General features: G+C 44.8%; 1 protein-coding gene across 1 annotated transcript in view; it reads left to right on the top strand.

Moving 5' to 3' along the window:
• Positions 1-5,680: 5,680 nt before the first annotated feature.
• LCP1 (lymphocyte cytosolic protein 1) overlaps positions 5,681-18,230 on the top strand; it is a 43,015-nt gene continuing 30,465 nt past the window's right edge. The window contains exon 1 of the mRNA XM_065401976.1: positions 5,681-5,769. The gene's annotated coding sequence lies outside the window, so the exon portion shown is untranslated. The remainder of the gene's footprint in view (positions 5,770-18,230) is intronic.

Genomic DNA, 18,230 nt, shown 5'->3' with positions numbered 1-18,230 from the left:
GCCAGCCCCTGTCTTCAGGCAGCCCCTGCCGCACCCCCTGCCCACACCAGCCCTGCACCCCCTGTCCTGCCCGCACCAGCCCCGCCCCCCCCGCCCTGCCACTGCCTGCAGCCAGCCCTGCATCCGCTACCCACAGCCAGCCCCTGCCGTACCCCCTGCCCTGGCTCCAGCCAACCCCTGCCGCACCCCCCTGAGGCCCTGCCCGAAGCCAGTCAGCCCCACACACACCCCTGCCTGCACCAGCCCTGCACCCCCTGCCCTGCCCTGTCTCCAGCCAACCCCTGCCGCACCCCCCTGCCTGAAGCCTGCCAGTCCCGCACTCCTCTGTCTCCAGCCCTGCCAACCCCTGCTGCACCCCCCTGCGGCCCTGCCTGACGCCAGCCAGCCCACCCCACACACCGCTTGCCCTGCCTGCAGCCAGACCCTACCTCCAGTCAGCCCCTGCCCTGCCTCCAGCCAGCCCCATGTCCAGTGGTGCCCTGCAGTTCCCAGGGCAGAAACCCTCCACACCTGCTTCAATGAGGGGGGCAGGGAGCAGCTGGGACCCACACATGTGCACACACCCCCAGGGAGTGGTGGGGACCCACACATGTGAAATGGAGCTCATTTCTAGTTCAGGCCCATCGTTTTAAAAAAGAACTTTAGGTAGGGTTAACATACATCCGTATTTTCCTGGACATGTCAGGCTTTTTGGTTCTTAAATCGCCGTCCGGACGTATAGTAACCCTATTGGTACAAAAAATACATACTGTGGCACATCCCTTAAATCAGAACTTTTTATAGGGAACCGGTTGCTAAGAAATGAAAGGCTTTTTTTTACATGTGTTTTTTTTTTTTTTAGTCATCCCTGCAGGGCCCCGCTGAAAATGTTCGAATTGGGCCCCACACTTCCTAAAGCCGGCCCTGCCTGTCCCACAGGTTTGTCTAGTTCCAGAAAAAATCTGGAACAGGATCATACTGTCTCCAAAGACTTCCCCCACCAACCTTAAATGGCTAGTATGCCCTCTTACAAAAATGAACAGCGCATCAATCCTGGGAGAAGGGAAAGATTGCTAAAGGACATAGTGGGAGACAAAGTCCCAGATCTATCAGGTCAAGGTGGAGTTGAGGGAGAAGATGAGAAGTTCCAACTCAATGCAGCATGCAAGGGGAAGCCAATGCAGGGATTCTGAGTTGGAATGGCCTTATCTCATTGACAGGCACAGAAGAGTGGCTGTGTATTGGGCAGATAGGTGGGGGACAATGGCAGTGCTGAGAAGTTAGACGTGAAAAGGCACCATTCGAGGTGCTGTGTTAATTAATGATCTTGAAAGAGGGATGTAGGTAGCAAAATTTGCAGATGATACAGAGTTATTTATTTTAGTCAGGACTAGAGAGGGCTGGGAGGAGCTTCAGAGACACCTAAACAAGAATGAATGGATGGTAGATGAATGGGCTACATGATGGCTAATGAAGCTCGGTGTTATTAAATACAAAGTAATTAATACTGGAGGGAAAATAATTAGCTACTCCTACACTTTACATGACTATCAATTCAGGTAAGGGACCAGGGTGTCACTGTAGACAGTCAATGAAAATCTCTGCTTAACAGGGCCGCCCAGAGGATTCAGGGGGCCTGGGGCAAAGCAATTTCGGGGGCCCCTTCCATAAAAAAAAGTTGCAATACTATAGTAACGTATTTGGAAATGTAAAAAATAACCAGTGAAATACATTCAAAAATTAATTTTTAATAATTTGAAAATACACAAAATACATTATTTAAAAACATTAAATGCTTTAATGGTATGTTTACATTTGCAATTACATAATGGGCTGTCGCTGGGTGATGGTGATGGTTGGTGCCATGAGCTGTCGCTGCCTGGGGGTGGCGCTACTGTTGCCCAGGGCTGGGTGGGGAGCTGGGCTCTGGGGTCGGGGGTGCCCGGCTCAGAGGGGCTGGGCTCGGAGCTGGGGGTCAGGGCTGGGGGGGAATGGGGTCGGGGGAGTGTCCGGTTCAGAGGGGCTGGACTTGGAGCTGGGGGTCGGGGGATTTCCGGCTCAGAGGGGCTGGGCTCGGAGCTGGGGGTCAGGGCTGTGGGGGGATGGGGTCGGGGGGGTGTCCGGTTCAGAGGGGCTGGGCTTGGAGCTGGGGGTCAGGGTTGGGGGCGGGAATGGGGTCAGGGGGGTGTCCGGCTCAGAGGTGCGGGGCTTGGAGCTGGGGGTCAGGGCTGTGGGGGGATGGGGTTGGGGGGGGTGTCCGGTTCAGAGGTACTGGGTTCAGAGCTGGGGATCAGGGCTGTGGAAGGATGGGGTTGGGGGGGTGCCTGGTTCAGAGGGGCTGGGCTCGGAGCTGGGGGTCGGAGGGTGCCCGGCTCAGAGGGGCTGGGCTCGGAGCTGGGGTTCGGGGGGTGCCCGGCTCAGAGGGGCTGGGCTTGGAGCTGGGGTTCGGGGGGTGCCCGGCTCAGAGGGGCTGGGCTCCGAGCTCGGGGTCAGGGCTGTGGGAGAATGGGGTTGGGGGGTGTCTGGCTCAGAGGGGCTGGGCTCGGAGCTGGGGGTCGGGGGGTGCCCAGCTCAGAGGGGCTAGGCTCAACAGGGCTGGGGGGCTGCCCGGCTCAGAGGGGCTGGGCTCGGAGCTGGGGGGGTGCCCGGCTCAGAGGGGCTTACCACGCCGCTTACCTCCTCTCCCAGAGCCTCAGCGAACTGCGTCCAGGAGCTCCTGCCGCTCGGCCTGCTGGAGCTCGCAGCTCCGCCCCCTTACCACATGGCTCCAAGCGGGAGGACCTCAGGCCCCGCCCGAGCCAGGCCGCTGCAGCGCTGTCCAGGGCCGCTCCTGGGTGTGGCGCGCTGAGGCAATGGGGGAAGGCGAAGGCGGAGGCGGGGGGGAGTCTCTGACATTCTCGTGGGGGCCCCTGCGGGACCCCGGTCCTGAGGCAAATTGCCCCACTTGCGCCCCCCTCTGGGCGGCCCTGCTGCTTAATGCAGAGCTGTGATAAAAACAAAACAAACAAAAACACACTGAACATCGGGAATTGGATGTAGAATACCAAAAATATTATAATGTCATAATCTAAATTCCCTGGGGTGATCTCATCTAGAATACTGTCTATAGAACCGACCAGCCCTGGGTTTGAGATGGGGGACATTGGACTCCCTGTTTGTGTACCAGTGCAAAGGCCCAGTACAATAAGGTTCAGTTTTGTCCCATAACTAGTACTAATAAGTAGCCTGCTGCATTCATAGCACATGAAACGAGATGGTGTTCTGAGCGTAGGGCTGGGCATTCTGCATTCTAATCCCAGCTCTAGCACTATGTGGCTTTGAATGAGTCCCTTAACTTCTCTGCTTCATGTTCCCTATTTGGAATATGGGGATAGTAATACTTATATACATCACAGGAAGACCGTGAGGATTAATTCATGTCTGTAAAACACTTTAAAAATGAAAAACACTTTATAAATGCTAAGCAAAATCAGGTATTATATACAGTAAAACCTGCCTTCAGCAGCCACATCTTCTTCGGCATCTCCACTACTGCAGGTTTGCAACTAATTGTAGCCCATGGTGTATGATTCTCTGCTCATCTCTTTTTGGCTATAGCCAAGATACCACATTATCCATCCATAATCTTCTTTTTCTGTTTCGTTTTCTTCTGTCATTAACTTTCCCTTCCAGTGCTTGTAAATATGCATTGGCTGCTGAACATCGCAAAATGTGCCCTGCAAATTGCATCTTTCTTTTTCATAAGATCTCTGATGAGTGTTTGCTGAGTTCCAGTCATTTCTAATACTTTTTTTGATGATTACACAACCACATTAGGGACCAGCAGAAATCTGTTGCTTATAAGAGGTAATCTACTCATAACAGTTGAGCAGAATTCATAGAATCATAGGACTGGAAGGGACCTCGAGAGCTCATCTAGTCCAGTCCCCTGCACTCATGGCAGGACTAAGTATTATCTAGACCATTCCTGACAGGGGTTTGTCTAACCTGCTCTTAAAAATCTCCAGTGATGGCGATTCCACAACCTCCCTAGGCAATTTATTTTCAGTGTTTAACCACCCTGACAGCTAGGAAGTTTTTCCTAATGTCCAACCTAAACCTCCCTTGCTGCAATTTAAACCCATTGCTTCTTGTCCTATCCTCAGAGGTTAAGAAGAACAATTTTTCTCCCTCCTCCTTGTAAAAACCTTTTATGTACTTGAAAACTGTTATCATGTCCCCTCTCTGTCTTCTTTTCCAGACTAAACAAACGCTGTTTTTTCAATCTTCCCTCATAGGTCATGTTTTCTAGACCTTTAATCATTTTTGTTGTTCTTCTCTGGACTTTCTCCAGTTTACAATATTCCAGTTGAGGCCTAATCAGCGTGGAGTAGAGCGGAAGAATTACTTGTCATGTCTTGCTTACAACACTCCTGCTAATACATCCCAGAATGATGTTCGCTTTTTTTTCAACAGTGTACACTGTTGATTCATATGTAGCTTATGGTCCACTATGACCCCTAGATCCCTTTCTGCTGTACTCCAACCTAGGCAATCATTTCCCATTAATTGGGGTGGTCTCCTAAAACAGGAGGTTGCCTACTGTGGAGAGAACGCCCGTGCAAGTTTCACTGTAATACCATACCGTCATATGATAATATCCACCCCCAGATTGCTGTATTTGCATCAGTGATGGGATCTTAAGCAGGGGGTTATAATTCAGGTGTGGGGGGTTCCAAAGCACTCTACATCTTCAGGTGTAGAGTGGTCCAGTTAGTCAGTTTGTCCGATTAATGGTGCTCTATTTGTTTTTGATGAAGGGTCTTTTTTCCTCCCCAGCAGTAACCTTACTGAACTTAAAACAGTAAGAAAAACTGCTCAAAAGAGTCAAAAGAGAAAGGGTGAAATCCCGCCCCCCATGGAAATTAATGGGAGTTTTGCCATTGACTTCCATGGGGTCAGGATTTCACCCCAAGTTCCCATAGTACTGAAGAGTCATTTTTACATACCAAGATCCTGATTTTCGGTTACTTTAAGGCCCCTATACAGTACTCTGGCAGTGTAGAGGTGGGTTAAAGTAGGTGTAAATTATATTCACACCCACTTTAAAGCACCTTTTACTCTGAGCCTGAAGCCTTGGCTACACTGGCGCTGTACAGCGCTGCAACTTGCTGCCCTCAGGGGTGTGAAAAAACACCCTCTGAGCACAGCGAGTACAGCGCTGTAAAGCACCAGTGTAATCAGAGCCTGCAGCGCTGCAAGCTATTCCCCTCGGAGAGGTGGAGTACATACAGCGCTGCGAGAACTCTCTCGCAGCGCTGGCGGCGCAACTACACTCGCGCTTCACAGCGCTGCCGCAGCAGTGCTGGGAAGTCCCGAGTGTAGCCAAGGCCTCAGTGTGACTGTGAACTGTGACCTGAAACTGTAATTGTTCAATTTTGAAAGAGAAGAGGCATAAATAGTGTGTGTATGTGTGTGTGTATATATAGATAGATAGGAGAGAGAGAAAGAGAGAGAGAGAGAGATGCTTTTAAGAGACATAAAAAGGAAGCGGAAAGAACTCTACATTTCAATGTGACCTGCTCTGTGTGAGTAATCAGGTGATGGGGGGGGGGTTGCCCAAAGTAAGTAATATTTCCTTATAAAGACAAAATCTATCTCACTGCCAGATGACGTTTGATCACTCTAGTCACTTCCTTCGTTGGGGTCACATACTGAAGGTTGACAAGTTGCACTTCGGATCAGAAAGGAGGGTTTTCCTAGGCACACTCCAAGCTGCTTCTACTTATTTTTTTACAGCTTTCAAACAAGGTAATTTTACAAAAAATCTTTCCTTTCAGTTTGAGTTGGATCTCACACTGCCTGGTAATTTGGACCACAGCATTAGATTTCTGGTATGCTTACAGCACCTGTTATTTTTCTGTGCACCCACCCTCAATGTGCACTCTAGCAGTTTAACTGCACAGGAAACCTGTGGTCACCAGAAGCAAGAGCATAGGATCAGTAACAGCATGAATCATTTTCCAGTCTAGTGCAGATTATTTCTATAAACCTTTGGAAGTATATGTAGTGTGTTATTTTGGTATATTGCCGTTCGTTCGATTTGTATCGGAGTTATCGGCTGTATTTGATCCATTTGAAAATGTTGTGAGAATGAGTGGATTGATGTGGTGGTGTAGTTTAATTTTAGTTCCAGTGGTCTGAAACAGGCTGATATTTTCTAGATGATTTACTTTTTCTGATACGGCTTAAAATTGTTGCTTGTTAGGAAGACATACAAGCTAACCTATTATCTGTCTAGTTTCACTGTGCTGTCCCTTCCCCGATAATGGGAGCCATATTGGGTTATCAATTTTAAGGCAGAACTTATCACTGATTTCAATAGGGACTACTGCTTAAAAACATGTGGGATGGCCCCAGAATAAAACTTCGTTTTTAAAAGCCTGAGCCAATGTGCATTTAAGTCAGTCAAAGTATTGCCATTGACTTGAATGGGCTTTGATTTAGACTCTAAATTTATTGTGTGTTACAAGTCTCTGGATTCTCCGGGTGGCTTTATCTCTTCTGAGCATTCAGAGGACGTTTGCACAAACAAGGATCTTCCTGCTGATCCTTCCATTCCATAATTTCCATAGACTTTCCTGCCTCCCTCGGCCAAGCAGGTGTGGATTCACCATGAAGTTAATTCAAGCTTCATTAAACATTGGCTGTATAGAACTGTGGAACATTATGTCTCTGGATGACTTTGATTTCCAAATCATAAATGAAATGAGATGGCAGGTTCTAAATACATGACACTAAAATTTCAGGAAAGAATAACAAATATATATTAACCAAGATACAAAATCTTCGTTAACGTGACACAAAATGTAATGGCCAAATCCTGTAGTCCTTAGTCCACTAACATCAAAGGGAGTTTGTCTCAATGCAGGATTTGTCCACTAGCTCCTGCGAACATCAAGTGAAGATAATCTTCAAAACAAATTACAAATGAGGCTACTTCTTTAGGGATGCAGATCGATTGTTGACAAATGGAGTTTTGATCATTTTGGTGAAATCTCAGGGCCACGTGTGTAGAGGGGACCCTCCATACTCATATCTCCCCCTCCTTATGCTGAAGGGGTGGGTCAGACCTCCATGGTGTCTGAAAGTAGAGAATGAGTGGAAGGGGAGGGCAGGGAAAGACCCAGGCAGTCTCCGCCTGCATCGAGTAGAAACAGAAAACCCCCTTCTTATTGGAAAATCCCATTAAGAGTTGGCACAAGCTGCATGAGCCATTTGGGAAATTCCTGATAGAACAGCTAGGTATTTCTGCATAAGAGCGTGATTTGGCTGATAGAAAGTTCTGCTCTCTCTTGATACAGTGTCAAAATGTATTTACTGTAATCCCAGAAGTTGAAGTAAATGATAATACATTCTTCCCCACCCCAGAAAAAATCATATAGTCAGTTTTTAATCAGAAGCCTCCATTGAAATACATTAAGAGTTCTGCCTAAACATGGATGATGTAATATAGCTCTAGAATTTGCAAGATACTTTTCAAAAGTAACTGACTGTAAGCGTATGCAGAATGGCATTCACTGAGTATAGTCTCCTCTCTTCTGCCCACAAAATTAGCATGAAACAGATAGTGTTATACCGTGCCATTGATTTTTAAGCCCCGGTACTGGTATTAGGGAGATGAGCTTAAAATTCAGTGGCACAATATGACTCCATGGAAATGATGACCTTAATACGAAGATTTTGATGGAGATCTTACAGCAATGGTTATCACAAAGATTTTATTAAAATATGTGCTTACTTTGGAAAGTGTGTGTATATAGGAAATGGGTGGCGAAACAGGAAGATAAATTAAAATTAAACGGTGACTTGCCTTCAAAATACCAGTTAATTAATTCATCTACTTATCTGTTTCGTACACAGCTGCAGAATCTAGTCAAATTCTGATGATGTTTTGCAATATGTTTAGCAAATCAAACCACATTTAGCATACTAAATCCTATCTTGTTATCATACAGTGGTAGGCTCATCATTGGTCATTCTGTACTAAACCAGGCCCTTTACAATTAACAAAAAGGAAAATGGGTGCTGAGGATACAGAATAAATTGGTGCTGAGGGAAAGAGAAGGGTTTTGATGATGATTTTCATCAGTTAAATTATTGTTATTAATTATTTTTATTACTAGTAATTACCCATTACTGTGATGATGACTAGATTGTGGTAGCAACCTAAATATGCTAGGCATTTTCTGAACACGGGAAGACACTGCCCCTGAGGTGGAGAGTGTGCATGCAATCTTAAAGACGAACACAGATGATTGATGGGAGGGGAAAAGGATGAAACACACAAACAGAATGATCATCAGGGTGGTAATGGGCACATGACTTCTTAGACAGGTATTTATTTGTAGTCATTTTTGTTCTCTTTTTTCAAAGTTAGACACACTAAACTCCCCTTATCCCCCCTTCCCTCCACAATTTAACCTTCCCAGCTTTCTCTCATGCTGAATCCCAGATTCAGTTCCAGTGTCCTTAGGCCTCTCCTCCCCAACATTTCACCTCCCTCCCACCATGCAGAGGAGCAGTTCATTTATGAATCAAAGAAACAGAAAAGTGGATGATTTAGTCAGATAGTTTCTTGAAGAAATCACAAAAGTGAGTTTTCTTGAGGGAAGGTGCAGAGGTAGTTGTGGGAGAAGCAGACAAACAGGGCACTGGCAGAGTAGAGAGGGTGAGGTGATAAGATACAAAGGCAGGTAGGTAAGGAGAGGCAGAATTATGTAGGGTCTGAACAGGTTTAGAACAGCAGGCATAAGGAAACTTTAGTTTACCTAGAAAATAGTAACTAATTGGAAGGACCTCCTAAGCAAGGTTGTTGAAGCAAAGACACAGGGACAATTAAATAGAAGTCATTCAAGAGCATATAGGAAAGCAGTACACCACAGTCAAACAACAGTAGGATACACAGAATTTTCTTCCATTTCTAGTATTCTTGGGATAGCTGAATGAGTTTGGGCCATATCATGACCTCAATTTTAAAGCAGAATTCCCCAATGAAAGCAATAAGGAGTTCTGCATAACTGATAACACAATATGGCCCTTAGTATGCCCCAGGAAGAAATCTACCAGCAGATTTTCATACTGGGGCAAAAAGGAAAAAAGGACTGGAGAATATGAGAAAAAATCCTTCATAAATCCCGTTGGAACACCAAACTGAAATAAATATTAATAGTTTATACATAAAAATATATTGGCAGCTCTTTGTTTTACCTTCTGAATATATTTTGAAAGTTTAGCTGGTTATGATTATTTTACATGCACCATGTTATTGGTTACATACTAATACGCTTGAAATATGTACAGTAATTTTCTTCTATGAATTTATATCAAATACATTTATTATACTGTACATATTCAGCATACTTTAATTGAGTAAACACTTTGAGGTACGTCTAACAACCCACCACCATGCATAGTGCCACCACATTTTGCAGAGCCCCTGGGACTCTACTGCGTAGGAATGGGGGATCGATTTGAGAGAGACTGTCCTCTGTTTACTTAAGATTTCTTTATGCAGTCCCTCTCTGCACTCAGTAGGTGCTGAACATGTAGATTAAGTCTGCTTGCTAATATCCGAAGTGGACTTTGCTGGGAATTCTGCTCATTGCCCTTCTCAGGTTCTAAGAAGTGTTATGTCGGCTATTTCTACAGCAGGAAAAATTTGATGGATTTATTGCACAGAAGGGCAGGGCTAGTGATTCCACAACTCTGCATAACCACTGGCCAAAAATCCCTGCAGGATTAGCAGCCACTACTACAGCCTAGTAGTGGCTGGGCTGGTGTGTGGGAAGGAGGACTCCATTCCCCTACAACCTCTCTGGAACTCTCTTGCATAAACTCTGTTTACTTAAGCTAGGTCTAGGATCCAAGATTTGGCCTTAAGCACTTAATAAATTATATTGAGAAACAATGTCCTTTCTTGAAAGTTTACGAAATTAAGACTTGTGTAGCACCACCATGTTGTCTTTCAAGCAGAGATAAATATGTCGTTTTGCTACAGTCTCTTCAAATTCTCTGATGCAGCGTCTTTATCATTCAGCAGCTATATTGGGGATGGCTATAGTCTTTTTGGGGACGGTATTATCATTTACTGTGGACCAATTGTGAACCCCTTATATTCACACTGGGGAGCAGTTACTCACAGAAGTAATCCCATTGACTTCATGAGGGTTGCACAATCTTGTCCTGTAGTTCTATACAATGCCTTGCACAGTGCGGTCCCAACCTAGTTGAAACTTCTAGGCGCTACCGTAATAGGAATGTTACGTATTGTTAATGGAGTCAGGTACATTTTGGGCTGTTTGGGATTCAGAATTTAATTCAACACCCTTGAGAAAATTAGAATGAAACTTTATTGTGTATTTGTAGCTATTTAAGTAGGCCGATGGACACACTACAAAGAATATACACCTAGAAAAAGAGCATTTTCTTAAATGCAGCATATTCAAAATACATTAGTCAGTCTATACCCTTCAGTGATCTTGGAAGTCATTTTATTAAGAATTACATTTTAATTTGATATTTTGTTCAGAAATTGTTGGTGTTTCCTAATGTAGTTAACCACAGTGGCCTAGGAAGGAGTACTGCGGAAAGGGATCTGGAGGTCATAGTGGACCACAAGCTAAATATGAGCCAACAGTGTAACACTGTTGCAAGAAAAGCAAGCATCATTCTGGGATGTATTGGCAAGAGTGTTGTAAGCAAGACTCGAGAAGTAATTCTTCCGCTCTACTCCACTCTGATCAGGCCTTAGCTGCAGTACTGTGTCCAGTTCTGGGCGCCACATTTCAGGAAAGATGTGGACAAATTGGAGAAAGTCCAGAGAAGAGCAACAAAATCGATTAAAGGTCTAGAAAACGTTACCTATGAGGGAAGTTTGATAAAACAGAGTTTGTTTAGTCTGGAAAAGAAGACAGAGAGGGGACATGATAACAGTTTTCAAGTACATGAAAGGTTGTTACAAGGAGGAGGGAGAAAAATTGTTCTTCTTAACCCCTGAGGATAGGATCAGAAGCAAAGGGCTTAAATTGCAGCAATGGAGGTGTAGGTTGGACATTAGGAAAAACTTCCTAACTGTCAGGGTGGTTAAGCACTGGGACAAATTGCCCAGGGAATTTGTGGAATCTCCATCATTAGAGGTTTTTAAGACCAGGTTAGACAAACACATCAGGTGTTTATTATTTAGTCCCGCCTTGAGTGCAGGGGACTGGACTAGATGATCTGTTGAGGTCCCTTCCAATCTTACATTTCTATGATTCTGTGATGATAAATAACCAGTGAAGGACAAGGTGTTGCAGTGGGTCCTTTCACCTTGGGAGATGTGGGTTCAAATTTTGTCTTAGACTGCTAGTGAAAAATCATTAGACCACATAACTAAACCGCCACACAAATAGGAAGGATCGCCAGTCTGGTCAAGAACCTCCAGACTGAAAAAGCAAGAGTGTTGTAGATTAGCACTGGAGCATTGATGGATCTATCTAGCTGTCTAAGGCATTGCTGTCAGCTAGATTCTTGTAGACCCCCCACCTATAAATTAATCCTGCCCCCACTCTGAGGGAAGGTTGACATGCTAACACTGCCTGTCCTCCCGGGCTGTGAATACATCCTGGGTTTCCTTCTTGGCACAGAGAGGTGCAATTTACCTCTGACAACACTAGAGAATCTAGGGTTTTATGTACATTACAGCTTAAAATAACAAAAATAGAATATAAAATGTGTCCTGAGGAGTGAGAGAGAGGAAATTTTAGACTATGCTGTAACTTCATTAAATATGTTTTGCTGAGCATCAGCAACATTATTTTGCTCTCTCCATTTAGTGCCTTTATGGATGTTGATTTTAAAGAAGTTAGGGCTTTTTTCTTTCTTTTTTTTTTTTTGCCAGTGAACGGAAGACTAAAGTTGAGCAACTTTTAAGCCACAATGTTGTGGTTTATAGCATTGATTCTTCTTTTCACATGAGATCAACTGAATAATTTCTCTTTTTCTCTCTCCTTGTGTGTGAGAGCAAAAACAGAAGAAAATATTATGTGCCCTCCCTGCAAGACTATCTGCAGTTGTCAAACATTTCTAAGGCCCAAAAACATAAATGCCACCTTCCCTCCTGTACAAAATATGCTAGTTGGACACATAGTCTGACCAGGACACCTTTGCATGGGGACTGTAGCTGGGTCAGAGGACATATGGGCAAAACCATGGAGACTATGCGTGCTAGTCCCCATTGAGAGAGAGAGAGAAATATTCCAGGAGAAGAATGTCCTACCAGAGACATTCTGATCACCATCAGTTACATGCACATGGATGAGGAGAGGAATTTAAGAAACATTGGTTGGAGGAAGGATTTAGTGAGGAAAATCCCCCAAAGATACCACCTACTCCCATAGGTGCTGGAAATAGGGTAGGTGGGGGTGCTGCCGCACCCCCTGGCTTGAAGTGGTTTCCATTATAGACAGGGTTTACAGTTTGGCTCAGTGGCTCTCAGCACCCCCACTATACAAATTGTTCCAGCACCCCTGCCTACTCCCGTATATCTTTGTGATATTCAAGCACACTTGGGATACATCAGAAGATGCAGAACTCCTTTTCACTTCCCGAAAGCTCCTTCTCAATCGCTGTTGCTTATCTCATTGCCCAGATGCTGTAGGTAAGGAGAATTTTCCTGATGCATTTTGGGTCAAAAACTCTCCTTGAAATTGATCAGAAAGAAATGCTAATTCAGAAAAGTGGAAAACTATTCTATAATCCTGATGAAAAATCCTGCAGAAAGAAATCAGGTCTCAGATAACTGACAGCCTGGATAGGGCAAGGAAGAGTAAAGAAAACAGGAGTTAAAGGGGATCCAGCTCTGCCAGAGAAAACAGTACTGTGTTGTCGGGGAGAGCTCCGTCTTGTGTTTTTCTTCTGCTGCTCTAAATGCTCTATTTCGCAGGGATGACATGCTTCTTGTTCCAGCAGCCAAAGTGAGAATAACCCATTTAGAAGAGGGTGGCTGGGGCAGGGCCGGTGCAACCATTTAGGCAAACTAGGTGGCCGCCTAGGGCGCCTAGTGGTTGGGGGCGCCTAAAAGCCCACTCAGGCGCGGAGGTGGAGTGGAGGTGAGCTGGGGGGGTGGGGCGCAGGGAGGGCCTCCCGCAGTAACAGGGTGGGGGCACGCAGGGGAACCACTCCCCGACCCAGATAACCTCCACTCTGCCTCCTCCGCTGAGCACACAGCCCCTGCTCTAAGTCTCCTCCAATCGGCGCTGCAAGCCTGCGAGGGGAGAATTAGAGCGGTGCCGGCGTGCTCAGCGGAGGAGGCGGAGCCGAGGTGAGCTGGGGCGGGCTCCCCAGGCGGGGTTAGCTGCCGCGGTGGGGGTCTCCCCAGGAAGGGTTAGCTGCCGCAGGTGGGGGGCTCCCTGGGCGGGGTTAGCTGCTGCGGGGGGGGGGGCTCCCCGGGCGGGGTTAGCTGCCGCAGAGGGGGGGTAGCTGCTGCGGGGGGGGCTCCCCGGGCGGGGGGGGGTGGTGGGCTCCCCGGGTGGGGGGCTTTGTTAGCTGCTGCGGGGGGGGGGCGGGGTTATCTGGGTGGGAGGGCTCAAGGTGGAAGTTTCGCCTAGGGCACGAAACTTCCTTGCACCGGCCCTGGGCTGGGGAGTTGAAAATTTATGAGACAAGGGACACACCCAATTCTCCCCTCCCTGTTCCCCACAATACTCTAGAAAAAAACATACTATTAACAAAGTAATGCCCCAGTGGGTAAAGAGTGTGTGGAAAATCTTTATTTCTTCAGCTATTCCAGCACTTTAAGTCATTGCTGAGTTGATAATGACTATTCAAATATGTGTTTATGAAATGTAATGTTGCCACATAAAATTTGCCATTTTGCTCCGGGGAAAAAATGCAACTTTACTTACGGTGCATTGATATATCTGCACGGTTTTCATTCTAGTGCCTGTGAGAAGCCACAAAATGGAGGAGCTTATGAAACGAGAGCTTCTAGTAACTAATTTAGTACAAATTGTGAAAGCATTCAGTATTTAATGACTTTTTACTATTTATTATTTACATTGCACCGTGAGTGAACACTTACTTTGCCGAGTAATATGTAATAATTCATGAGATTACAGTACTTTTCAGATTTTTTTAACTATGGCCTCATAATCAGAAGAAATGAAAGTGCATTAACGCTGAAGTGCATCAGTTTAGTGGTGACATTTCATTCCTCAGGTTTGAGACTGTTGTGTTTGTTCCACTGTGTCCTAGGCAGAAAATAGTTTGTCATTAGATCTCTTAAAACATCCATGATATAGCTGTTCCTTTTGAGGATGAGGTCAACTGAAAACCAGACAAATTACACTGTTGTATTATTTTAAATATACAACAATAAGGGTAATGGCTTTACAGAAGCTATTTCAGCGTAATTTTGTCAGCATTCTCAGCACACAGGATGAGAATATATTTTTAAATAAAGGAACACACAAAACAACATTCAGATACGGTTAAGAAGATGGAGCAAGAATGCATTTGCACACTTTGCTCCTATGTTGCAACATTGGTGTGAGCGGTGCTTTGCAGGTAAATAAAAAGACAAGGCCCCAGACCTAAGTAACACACAGTCTGGATGTCCCACTACTATCTTAAATTCAATCTATCCAAAACGCAGCTTTGTACCTCTCCTTTTAATCTGTTTCCATTTACTTCTGCCTCTTTCTCACTGTTGTCAACTCCACTTCTTCACACAGCGCACAGTCAACTGGTGGAACTCCTTGTCTGAGGAGGTTGTGAAGGCTAGGACTATAACAGGGTTTAAAAGAGAACTAGATAAATTCATGGAGGTTAAGTCCATTAATGGCTATTAGCTAGGATGGGTAAGGAATGGTGTTCCTAGCCTCTGTTCGTCAGAGGGTGGAGATGGATGGCAGGAGAGAGATCACTTGATCATTGCCTGTTAGGTTCACTCCCTCTGGGGCACCTGGCATTGGCCACTGTCAGTAGACCCGATACTGGGCTGGATGGACCTTTGGTCTGACCCAGTATGGCCGTTCTTATGTTCACTATTTTCCCCATCTCTCTGGCATATTGATCGTCATCAACTCCTTCCTTTGCATTCAAGTTCTTGCTAAGTCCAGTCTTTTCATTCTCTGCAATGGCCCCCAGCTATGCCATTTATTCTGCTATAACCCTTGACCATACCTTGCTCATTCTTCACTTTGATTAACCTTGCCCTTCCTGGCACCCCTGCCTTTCCCCTCTCCCCTCTATTCAAATCAACTGCTGCTAATGCTATTTTCTTTCCCACTGCTCCAGTCACTACAACCCTTCCTTAAATCTCCAAAAAAACAAAGAGGAGTCTGGTGGCACCCTAAAGACTAACAGATTTATTTGGCATAAGCTTTCGTGTGTAAAAAACCCCACTTCTTCAGATGCATGATGCATCTGAAGAAGTGGGTTTTTACCCACGAAAACGTATGCCCAAATAAATCTGTTAGTCTTTAGGGTGCCACTGGACTCCTCGTTGTCTTTTCACCTTGTTCACCTCACCAGTAATCTCCTCACACCCTCCTTTGCCTGAACTACTGTCCTGCCTTTGTTTGTTCTGTCCTGTCTTGTCTGCCATACACAGCAAACTCTTTGGAGCAGGGAACGTGTCTTACAGTAAGTTTTATAAAGTGTAGCATACATTTTTTACAGTGCATTGTGAATGACAAGTTACAAGGTTGTTCAGATTCAGATGGAGTTGGTGGACTCTCAGTAATCCCAATATCTGTGAAATAAATGCAGGCGTCTTTGCTAGAGTCCAAGCCAGTGTCACTCAGTGTACCTTAACCAATAGGTAGGGTTGCCAAAGTGTCCTAGGCCCAGGGGTGGTCACAGGGGCTCTGCACGCTGTCCCCACCCCAAGCACCAGCTCTGCAGCTCCCATTGGCCAGGAACTGCGGACTCCCAACAATCCCAATTGTCGCCACTTCCAGGAGCTGCTTGGAGCCGAGTAGGGAGACCGGGCTGGTCAGTGGTGCTGAGTGTTGGTTAAGGTACACTAGGCACCTGGCCCTTGACAGCTCTCTACTTTCTCAGTGCATTTCATTTAACCACCTCAGATAATTTCAGAAAAGTGACAATAATTTTTAAGTATAAATTAATGCACAGGAAAACTCCCTTGGCATCCCCAACAAATCAGACTCTCAAGCAGCATCTTTCCAAAATAAATCACATTGACATTAACACAAAATTTGTTTCTCTTACTCTGAAAAGTTTCTGGACAAGATTCTGCTCTCAGTTCTTCCAGTCTACGTTTGGGGGACCTTAACTGACTTTACTGAGCAAATCTGGCCAAATATGAGACTATAAGTATTAAAAATAAAGACTTGGTTCTTTCACCCCCTTTACTGCAATCTATTGCCAAATTGGGGTTAAAGGTAATCTTGAAACAGTGTAGGAGCGGTGTTCCACTAGGGACTTTGCTGTTGATATTATGTGGATATTATGTACCTGCGATGAGGTACTAAGGTGCCCAACTTTACAACTTAAACAATTATGTGACTTGCAAAGTCCTGTGATAGAGTTGTGCCGATGGCAGTTTAGGGTTAACTGACAAAAATAGAATCTGGGGATCCAATTTTGATCGCACCCCAGGGTAATAGGGAGTAACTCCATTGAAGTAACTATAACAGGACCGCTTGGAAATAGTGACCATAATACAATAGCATTCAACATCCCTGTGGTGGGAAGAACATTTCAACAGCCCAACACTGTGGCATTTAATTTCAAAAGGGGGAACTATGCAAAAATGAGGCGGTTAGTTAAACAGAAGTTAAAAAGTACAGTGACTAAAGTGAAATCCCTGCAAGCTGCATGGGTGCTTTTTAAAGACCCCATAATAGAGGCCCAACTTCAATGTATACCCCAAATTAAGAAACACAGTAAAAGAACTAAAAAAGAGCCACCGTGGCTTAACAACCATGTAAAAGAAGCGGTGAGAGATAAAAAGACTTCCTTTAAAAAGTGGAAGTCAAATCCTAGTGAGGCAAATAGAAAGGAGCATAAACACTGCCAAATTAAGTGCAAGAATGTAATAAGAAAAGCCAAAGAGGAGTTTGAAGAATGGCTAGCCAAAAACTCCAAAGGTAATAACAAAATGTTTTTTAAGTATATCAGAAGCAGGAAGCCTGCTAAACAACCAGTGGGGCCCCTTGATGATCGAGATACAAAAGGAGCGCATAAAGACGATAAAGTCATTGCGGAGAAACTAAATGGATTCTTTGCTTCAGTCTTCACGGCTGAGGATGTTAGGGAGATTTCCAAACCTGAGCCAGCTTTTGTAGGTGACAAATCTGAGGAACTGTCACAGATTGAAGTGTCACTAGAGGAGGTTTTGGAATTAATTGATAAAATTAACATTAACAAGTCACCGGGATCAGATGGCATTCACCCAAGAGTTCTGAAAGAACTCAAATGTGAAGTTGCGGAACTATTGACTAAGGTTTGTAACCTGTCCTTTAAATCGGCTTCTGTACCCAATGACTGGAAGTTAGCTAATGTAACGCCAATATTTAAAAAGGGCTCTAGAGGTGATCCCGGCAATTACAGACCAGTAAGTCTAACGTCGGTACCGGGGAAATTAGTCGAAACAATAGTTAAGAATAAAATTGTCAGACACATAGAAAAACATAAACTGTTGAGCAATATTCAATATGGTTTCTGTAAAGGGAAATCGTGTCTTACTAATCTATTAGAGTTCTTTGAAGGGGTCAACAAACATGTGGACAAGGGGGATCCAGTGGACATAGTGTACTTAGATTTCCAGAAAGCCTTTGACAAGGTCCCTCACCAAAGGCTCTTATGTAAATTAAGTTGTCATGGGATAAAAGGGAAGGTCCTTTCGTGGATTGAGAACTGGTTAAAAGACCAGGAACAAAGGGTAGGAATTAATGGTAAATTCTCAGAATGGAGAGGGGTAACTAGTAGTGTTCCCCAAGGGTCAGTCCTTGGACCAATCCTATTCAACTTATTTATAAATGATCTGGAGAAAGGGGTAAACAGTGAGGTGGCAAAGTTTGCAGATGATACTAAACTGCTCAAGATAGTTAAGACCAAAGCAGACTGTGATGAACTTCAAAAAGATCTCACAAAACTAAGCGATTGGGCAACAAAATGGCAAATGAAATTTAATGTGGATAAATGTAAAGTAATGCACATTGGAAAAAATAACCCCAACTATACATACAATATGATGGGGGCTA

Source organism: Emys orbicularis, chromosome 1 (assembly GCF_028017835.1).
Source record: "Emys orbicularis isolate rEmyOrb1 chromosome 1, rEmyOrb1.hap1, whole genome shotgun sequence".
Lineage (NCBI taxonomy): Eukaryota > Metazoa > Chordata > Testudines > Emydidae > Emys > Emys orbicularis.
This window is presented reverse-complemented; position numbering and strand designations above follow the sequence as displayed.